Here is a 10,194-nt window from a genome sequence, read left to right as displayed (position 1 = left end):
GCAGCAATGGAGAAATGCAGGAATAAAAAATGCATAAGATATAAAAAACAAATTGCAAAATAGCAGACAAAATTCTACCTTATCAGAAATTACATTACATGTAAATGATTTAAACTATCTAAGTTAAATGCAAAGATTGGCAGAATAAAAGAACAACGCACATGATTTGACTGTAGGCTATCTATGAGAGACATACTTTAGATTTAAGGAGTCAAATAGGTTGTAAGTAAAAGCATGAAAATAGATATATCATGCAAATAGTAAACACAAGAAAGCTGATGTGGCTCTACTAGTGACAAACAAAATAGACTTTAAGGTAAAAATTGTTACAGAAAAAAAGCACATTTTATAATGAAAAAAGAGTCAATTGATAAGAAGTTATAACAGTTATGGCCATATGTGAACCTAGAAACACAAACCCAACATATATAAAGCAAAAATGACAAAATCAAAAGGAGAAATACACAACAGCAAAATATGTATTCTTTTTAAGTGCACATAGAACATTCTCCAGGATAGGCCATACATATATGCCATCAAATAAGTCTTCATAAATTTAAAAAGATTGAAACTATACAAACTATTCTCCAACTGAATGGACTAAAATTAGAAATTGATAACACAAGGAAATTTGGAAAATTCAGATACACAAATGCTAAAAAACTCAAATAACCAATGATCCCCCCCCAAAAAAAACTGATGAGGGAAATTAGAGAATACTTTGATATGAATGACAATGAAAACAGAACATACTAAAACAAATGGGTGTAGCAAAAACAATGCCCAGAATGAAATGCATAGCTATAAATGCTTACATTAAAAAAGAAAAAAAGATCTCAAATAAAACTTAACCCTCCACCTTGAGAAACTGGGGGTGGGGGAATCAAACTAAAGCCAAAGCAAGCAAAAGTTAGGAAATAATAAAATTACAATAGAAAAAAGTGAAATTAAAAAAATAGGAAAACAATAGAGAAAATCAAAAACAGCAACAAAAGTTGGTTATTTGAAAAAAATCAAGAAAATGGGTAAACCTTTATCCAAACAGACCAAGAAAGAAAGATGGAAGACTCAACTTAGTAAAATTCCTAGAAAAACAAACAACTGAAATGAATTCAAGAAGAAATAGAATATTGAAATAGACCTATAATAAGCAAAAAAGAAACTGAGTAGGTAATCAAAAATCTACCAACAAAGGGCACGAGGGTGGCTCAGTTGGTTAAAGCATCCAACTCTTGATTTTGGCTCAGTTCATGATTTTGGTTCAGTTCAAGATTTCAGGTTCCTGCGTTCGAGCCTCTTGTTGGTAGATATATATATATTTTTAAGATTTTATTTATTTATTTGAAAGAGCAAGAAAGAGAGCAGAGGGAGAGGGAGAGACTCTCAAGCAGACTCCCCACTGAGTGCTTGAGAGTCTCTCCCTCTCCCTCTGCTCTCTCTCTTGCTCTCTCAAATAAATAAATTAAATCTTAAAAAATATATATATCTACCAACAAAGAAAAGCCCAGACCCAGACAACTTCACTGATGGACTGTACTAAACATTTAAAGAAGACTTAATGCCAATTCTTCACCAACGTTTCCAAAGAAAAAAGAAAAAGAACCACTGAACAATTCTTTCTGTGGAGCTAGTATTACCTGATTCCAAAACCAAAGAAGGAGATCACCGGGGGGGGGGGGGGGGGGGAACCCCAAACAAAAAACTGCAGACTAATATTTAAGAATGTAGACACAAAAATATTCAGCAAATTACTAGCAAACTGAATCCAGCAACATATAAAAAGGATTGTATATCATGACCAAGTGCAATGCATCCCAGCAAAGCAAAGTTGGTTCAACATAAGAGAATTAATCAATATAACACACCTTGTAAGTAAAAGATGAAAGTTATGTGATCATCTCAATCAAAGCAGAAAAATTATTTGACAAATCTAACATCCTTTCATGATAAAAACACTCAACAAACTAGTAATAGGGAGCACATGCTAAACTTGAAAAAGGACTTTAATGAAAAAAACATGGCTTATATGCTATTAGTAGTGAAAGACTGAAACCTTTCCGCCTAGTCAGGAACCAGACAAGGATGTCCACTCTTGCCACTGCTATTCAATGTTGTACCGGAGATTCTAGCTAGATGAGATAATGAAATAAAACATTCAGAATGGGAAGAAAGAAGTAAAATTATCTATGTTTGCAGATGATCTTGTCTATAGAAAATTCAAAGGAAGCCACAGAAAAACTATTAGAGCTAACAAACAAGTTCCACAAGGTTTCAGAATACAGGATCAAGAATAAAAATTAATTATGTGTCTAAACACCAGAAATGAACACTCCGAAAATGAAATGAATAAAATAGTCTCACTTACAATAGCATCAAAAAAGAAGGAAGCTCTTAAGAATAAGTTTAACAAAGGAAGTGCATAGCTTACATACTGAATGCTGGGAAACATTATTGAAAGAAATTAAAGAAGATCTAAATAAATGGAAAATAATACCATGTTCATGGATTGGAAGATTTGATATGGTCTAGAGGGCAACACTTCCCAAATTCACGTATAGATTTCACAAAATCTTTATTAAAATGTCCATGGCTTTTTTTGCAAAATTGATAAGCTGACCCTAAATTCATACAGAAATTCAAGGGATACCAAATAGCCAAAACAATCTTGAGAAACAAGAACAAGTTTGGAGAACTCATAATTCCCAATTTCAAAATTTACTACAAAGATATAATAATCAAGACAGGATGATAGTAACATAAAAATATACCTATAAATCAATGGAATAGAATTGAGAGTCCAAAACTAAGCCCTCACATTTACAGTCATATATCTATGGTCCATTGATTTTTAATAAGGATGCCAATACAATTCAATGAGGGAAAATTAGTCTTTCATCAAATGGTAATGAGACAACTACATATCCATATATAAAAGAATAAAGATGAGTGCTTATCTAACATCACAAACAAAATTAACTCAAAATGATTTGAAGACCTAAATGTAAGATGCAAACTACTAAACTCTTAAAAGAAAACACAGGCTTCAATCTTCATGACCTTTGATTAGGCACCCGTCTTAGATAAGACACTTGAAGCACAAGAAACCAAAGAAAATACAGATAACTTGGACTTCATCAAACTTAGAAACTTTTATACTTCAAAGTCCAATTTATCTATTTTCCTCTTGTTTCTTGGATTTTAAGGGCCTTTCCTGAGAATCCACTGCCCAATCAAGGGTCTTAAAGATTTATGTTTTCTTCTAAGACTTTAATAATTTCACCTCTTATATCTTTGACCCATTTTGAGTTAATTTTTATATATAGTGTAGGTAATTGTCTAATTTCATTCTTTTGCATGTGGATATCCATTGGTCCCAGCACCCAGGATGTCATTCATTATGTTTGGCTTTCTGTTGATTATTTGATGAACCATATGTTCTCTGTTGGTCAAGGGCCATAATTTCTCTTGGAATCCCTTGAAAACATATAGAGCAGTGTTTTTTCCAATGTAAAAGTTTACAACACTGAAATAATATTAAAAAATATATATATATCAGATGGGGCACCCGGGTGGCTCAGTCATTAAGTGTCTGCCTTCGGCTCAGGTCATGATCCCAGGGTCCTGGGATCAAGTCCCGCATCGGGCTCCCTCTCAGCGGGAAGCCTGCTTCTCCCTCTCCCACTCCTCCTGCTTGTGTTCCTTCTTTCGCTGTGTCTCTCTCTGTCAAAAAAAAAAAAAAAAAAAAAAAAAAGATCTTTAAAAAAAATATATCAGATGGCTCAACTGTAGATAGTTTAGACATTGTTTGGAAGAAATTTAGTTTCAGTTTTAAGTTCATATGTATGTCTGTATGTGTGTCCATGCATGCCTGCAGGTGCATACACAGGTGTACCGGGTTGAAATTGAAAAGTGTATTTCTTACATTCTGCAGTTCATAAACGTACAAATAAGTTTGTAAAACATTGGCCTGAAAACACAGTATCTGCCTCAAAATAGGTATTAAGGGAAAAATAAATAAATAAAAGAACCATCAAAGGCTGCTTTCTTTTTGCCTTTAGATGTTCTGCCTTTCTTAGGAATGTGCTTGTTGGACAAAGGTAGTGGAGTGCCAGATATCAAGAGTCCCAGTTACCTCCTCTTCTAAGTTGAGAGCAAAATAAACACTCTCAGGCCTCTCTAGCAGCAGGATTCAACTTGTCCTTTGCCTTTGGCATTTTCAGGTGATCACGAGGATAAGAAAATGCTGTATTCCAATGGGGACATTGTCTCTCCTCTGGCTGCTTGACAAGTATAGATAGGTAGTCTGAATCACAGGCTTGGCTTCTTTGATTTGTAAGGTGAATCTGGCCAACACCTTCCCACTGGACCTGGCCTTCCAACAACAAGGAACCTCCACTAAGATGAACAGCTTTTAAATTAGCAAAGGATCGGGCGCCTGGGTGGCTCAGATGGTTAAGCGTCTGCCTTCGGCTCAGGTCATGATCCCGGGGTCCTGGGATCGAGTCCCGCATCGGGCTCCCCGCTCAGTGGGAACCCTGCTTCTCCCTCTGCCTCTCTCTCTCTCTCTCTCTCTCTCTCTGTCTCTGCCTCTCATGAATAAATAAATAAAAAAATCTTTAAATTAGCAAAGGATCAATGTGAAATCATTTAGTAAATACATAGTCACATTCATAAATATAAAAGGCCCTAGGAAAAATGTATTTTTAAAAAGATATTGGATTCTATTTAACAGGTGATATTTGATACAACATAAATTTTAAAATTCAATAGTTACTAAGTCTATAGTGTAAGTCACACACCTTAATATGTTAGTTAAGAAATATGCTAACGTATAATCTATGGCATCAAATACAGACTGTTTAAGTGTACCATATCTTAGTATTCCATAAACCAAATCTTGAATCAGGGCTAATATTCAGAAAGTAAAGTAAAGCAAAGCATAGCTCACTATCCAAAGGGTTTCATTTTTAGATTTTTAGAGTGGTTCAGGAACTTACCCAAAGTTATAAAGTTCATCAGCTGAAAGTTAAACTGAAAGTAGAACCAAGCCTTCCTCCTGACGCCTTATCCAGTGCTCCTTCTATTTTGCTGTTTTCTACATATTTCCTTAGTTTTATGAAGCTTCTTTAATGAGATCTCAGTTACTGAACCATAACTCGTTCATTGAAAAGAACTTCATTCCTACGTGTCAGGCAGTCTTCTGTGACAAAGTCCTTGCCTTCATGAAGCTCACTTTTAGTGGAGTGACAGAAATCAAATTAATAATGAAGGTTCTGCAGAGATTATTACAGTAATGGAGTATGGCTTTAGTTCTTTGGTTAATAGGAATTTATGAAAGTGATTATACTTTTCTAAATAGAAAATATAAAACTGCGTGGAGTATGAAAGCCCCGATTCTGGCTCAACCCACATTCCTTTATTCCAGATGTTTAGCCATACCCCCAAATTAGAAAACACTGAAAAAATTTAGTTTCTTCCCTAACCTGGGGTTACTCTGTCTCCCTCGATTGAAAGATTTAGGGGAGGAAATTACATCATAGGCCATGGAATGCCTCAGACGTGCTGGAATCAAATTGTCTCTGTTCAAGATGAGTAGATTTACCCTTTTTTTTTTTAAGATTTTATTTATTTGAGAGAGAGAGAGAGAGCAGGGGGAGCAGCTGAGGGAGAGGGGGAAGCAAAATCCCCGCTGAGCAGGGAGCCCAACTCGGGACTCAGTTACAGGACCCAGGGATCATGACCTGAGCCAAAGACAGATGCTTAACTGATTGAGCCACCCAGGTGCCCCATTTTTTTAATTCTAAAAGGAAAAAGGGTTTCAGGGAAAAAAATGCTATTTATTACCATTTTATAATCCGTAATATCAACTACTCCTAGGAAGGAGGAAAATAGTGATTACAGACACTGTTGTTTAAAGAAACAGAAAGGGATAAGCTCCCTTTAGAAAAAACAAAACTTTGAGTGATTTTAACAGATGTGAAAAAACCCACACATGAAAAGAAGCAAGCAAAAACAAGTAAGCAAACAAAATAGGTGAAACAGCTTCTTCGGTCTTGAACAATTCCAGAGGTAAAGTGGTGGCTGCCTTCCAAAAAGGCAGATGAGTGGCCTGAGAACAAAGAAGCAGATCCAAAGTTAAAGTTGTAAGACCACAGAAACAAAGACCTACCTACCTTTCCACAGGGCTGAACAAACAGAGGCAAGTGCGGTAAATATTTTATACTAAATTGGTCAGTAAAAATCCTGGAACTGACAGAGAAAGAAATCTTCATTCCAGCCCTAAATCCAAAGATACTCCCTGGGACACGAGTTACTTAAATTTGGCAAGCATGAGATTTTTTTTCATTTACAAAATGGACATGATATTAATAATAACGCCTGCCTCATAGATAATGGAATAATACACGTGGCACAGGATTAAGCAACCAATAACTTCCATCATTAGCAATCACATCAGCAATAATAATAAAACAGATTCACAGTAGGGAGTTGGATCATCCAAGCCACTGGAGAACCACGCTAAGAATAGCTCCTGAAAATTTCACATAACTCAAAACATTCATAAGACATCCAGACATCTCCCTTAAGAATAAATGTAATGTCCAAAAAAAAAAAGAATAAATCTAAGAAATAACAGTCTCAGTACACATAAACCTAGGCCATTGTAATGTGTTCCTTACATCAAAGTTACTCTTTAATATACAATAAACAATTTTTAGTGTGGGTACTCATATTATTTCAGCATACAGTATAAAAGTAAGACTTCAGTAATATTTTGTTGCTCACTGTTTCAAATTTGTTCATTCAAATTAGTGTGAAATTTAACTACACTCTATCCAAAGGCCACTTAATATCAGAGAGATGCTCTTATAAGAAATGAGGCATAGGGGAGTGTGTTATACAATTTCAAGAGATATACTCTAAATAGAAAGGTAAACAGTAAAAACTGAACCCTGAAACATCTTGAATTTAAATGATTGGAATTTCTTTTACAAGTGTGAAGCCTATAAAAAGATACATTTTATCTACAAAGAAACCTACAGAGGAATATGAAATGATGACAAACACCCCCCCACCACCACCACTCCCAAGACACTGCTGTGATGAAAAACACAAAGTGAGTGTGGGGGAGGGGAGTGGATCCTACCAATTACATGGGCAAAAGCCAAATTTCTCATAAAGATTTATGACTGTGCCTGCAAGATTTGGATGCCTGTGCTCACATTTCTACCTCATAGAGTCAGACGGAGCCCTACCTGGGGACCTGGTTTCCAGATTCCCCACTTAAATTCAGGTCTTTGATCATCATGTACTTGTCCAAAGTACATGGAGTTTAAGGCTTTATTGCCACAATTCTGATGTAAAAAACTGGGAAAGAGTTTTAGTTTTGTGTTTTGATTTTTATTGGGAGGATGGATTTCTTTTAGCTTAAATCTTCAGTTTTTCCTATTTCAGTTTACAAAACAGGATGTAAATATATAATTCAGATGGTAGTGAATTATATTCATGGGATAAGATACTAAAAACCTCACATAATTCAAAACTTGCATAATTCTAAACAGATTGTTCCCCAGAAGAAATCAATATAATGTAAGGATTAGCATTCTCAGAATACATAAGCTTATAACATTATACAGTGTATCTTAGAGCTAATTTTTAGTCACTTAAAAAAATACTTCAAAAAATGTACAGAAAAGGTTTACAAAAATAATGTATACACTTTCTGCACTCCCCTCACCTAGTTTCTCCTATTGTTAAATGTTACCGTGGTACATTTGCCTAAGCTAAGAAGCCAACATGAGTACTATTAACTGAATTCAAGACTTTAGTCATATTTCACCAGTTTTTCCATTAATGCTCATTTTTTTACTCCAAAATCCAATCCAATAAAAGTACATTTTAGTTTGGAAGGATTCACGTTATAGTTGACCCTTGAACAACATGGGTTTGAACGGCATGGGTCCACTTATACGCAGATTTTTTGGGGGGGGACAGAGAGAGAGACAGCAGGGGTTGGGGTGGGGGTGCTGAGTGCAGAGGAAGCTAGAAAGAGAGAGAATCCCAAGCAGTCTCCATACCCAGCCAGAGCCTGATGAGGGGCTCGATCCCATGACCCTGTGATCATGACCTGAGCCAAAAATCAAGAGTTCGACACTTAACCGACTGAGCCACCCAGGTGTCCCTATATGTAGATTTTTTAAAGTAAATGCAGTATAGTATTGTAAATGTATTTTCTCTTTCTTATGATTTTCTTAATAACATTTTCTTTTCTCTAGCTTACTTTATTGTAATAATACAGTATGTAATATGTATAACATATAAAATTTGTGTTAATTGATTACGTTATCAGTAAAGCTTCTGGCCAACAGTGGGCTATTAGTAAGTTTTGGAGGACTCAAAATTTCTAAGGGGATTTTCAATTGCAGAGGTTGGGGTCAGCAAATACAGTTCAAGGACCAACTGTGTTTGAAATTTGTGCAAACTAATAACATTTTTGGAGCGCCTGGGTGACTGAGCCTGTTAAGTGTCTGCCTTCGGCTCGGTTTGTGATCCCGGGGTCCTGGGATCCATGGTATGGGGTTCCCTGCTGTCTGCTTCTCCCTTTCCCTCTGCCCCCCAGCCCCCCACATGGTCTCTCCCTCTCTCTCTTGAATAAATAAATAAAATCTTAAAAAAAAACTAATAACATCTTTGTGTCATGTTCTTTCAAATTTGTGAGATTAAAATTGGTATGAAATATAACTGCAGTTTATCCAAAGACTTTCTACAAGGTTTAACCCAAGGATGGCTGAAGACTTAACCTACTGCAGTAGCCCAAGCCAGTAGGTTCACTCTGGACTGGTGAGGGGAAGGGGCGGAATGTGTCGTACTGGGTTTCAGAGAAAATTTTCATTTGAAGAAAATCACTAGTAAGAAAATCCAGAGAAAATATTAGAATAATTTAAGGAATACTAAAAACAAGTACACAAGCCAAAAACTAGAGATGCTCGTGTTACAAGAAACACTCAGAAAATTGTCTAGTCAGGCACTATTTCTTGTATAAAGAGGTTAAACTTTTACTGCAAAGAGCCTCTGAGCAAACTGTGTAGCCACATATACAGCAAAATATTCCCCATTTGCGGTTACTATTACTTAAATATAAAGAGCCCTTAAAAATTGAAAGAAAAATGGGCAGAGTCAGTTTATGGCCAATAAGCATTTGAAAAATATTCAAACTCATTTTCAAAGAATGCAAATTAAACGGCAATGTACTTTTTTCCCTAACTTATAAACCTGGTAATATTCATGTAGAAGGTGGGCTAATGTGTAAAGAGCAAGGCACTTGCATATATTTTTAACAGGACTAATGAAACAACTTTTTTATGGCAACTTGGCAATATGGCAGTTACCTACTGCTGACTAATAAGCCTTTCCAAAATATAGTTGCTTAAATCCACACCAGTGTATTGTTTCTCACATTTCTCTGAGTTGGCTACAAGGTCTCACTCACTATGTAATGTTGCCCAGTGCGACTCAAGCAGCTGCCCTCAGCTGGAATGCTCTAGGCTTCCTTTCTTCTCCGCGTGCCCCTCATCATTCAGGACACAAGCCCAAGGATCCTTCATGTCAGTTGGATGCCAAGAAAGCAAAAATGGAAGCTGACAGACCTCTCAACGCCTAGGTCTGCCAGCAGTGGTTTACCAGAGCCGACCAGCACCAGCTTCTAAAAGCTGGTGATGCATATCTCTTTCCAGCTCCATGTCCAGTGATCTCCCATTGGTAGCTTGAAATCAGTCAGCATGGCAATATTTACATCACAGAAACTGGCAAATGCTATAAATCAGGACTTTCAGAAAAAGTTTCAGAGCCGATTTTCCAGAACGCTATTTCCTGAAAGTCATGTAACTTCACATCACCACATTCTTCAGGTAAATTATTTTATTCGGGTAAAAAACAAGGCCATCCCAGGGTCCCTGTGAAAGGGGAAACAGACTCCACCTCTTAATCAGAGAAGTGGCAAAGAATCTGTGGTTATATGTAATCCACCACAGTCAAAGTTCAATATTTCATGATCTGCATCATTTCCAGATATGGGTGCAGCAACTCTGGATCTGGAGAACTGTGCGTTGTTTTTTGCCCCTCCCCAATTCTCCCTCATTCTACCCCATGCCACCCCCCACCAGGCATACAAAGGTGAAAAAGGGACAGGAAACC

At 36.5% G+C, this 10,194-nt stretch overlaps 1 long non-coding RNA gene across 1 annotated transcript in view; it reads right to left on the bottom strand.

The window, feature by feature from the left end:
* Positions 1-5,827: 5,827 nt before the first annotated feature.
* The window catches only part of LOC113919869, a 43,005-nt gene continuing 38,638 nt past the window's right edge, over positions 5,828-10,194 (bottom strand). Inside the window, exon 3 of the long non-coding RNA XR_003519142.2 lies at positions 5,828-6,109. This is a non-coding gene — a long non-coding RNA (uncharacterized LOC113919869). The remainder of the gene's footprint in view (positions 6,110-10,194) is intronic.

This window comes from Zalophus californianus, chromosome 3 (assembly GCF_009762305.2).
Source record: "Zalophus californianus isolate mZalCal1 chromosome 3, mZalCal1.pri.v2, whole genome shotgun sequence".
Lineage (NCBI taxonomy): Eukaryota > Metazoa > Chordata > Mammalia > Carnivora > Otariidae > Zalophus > Zalophus californianus.
Note: the sequence above shows the minus strand (reverse complement) of the source record. Positions and strands in the feature narration are given on the sequence as shown.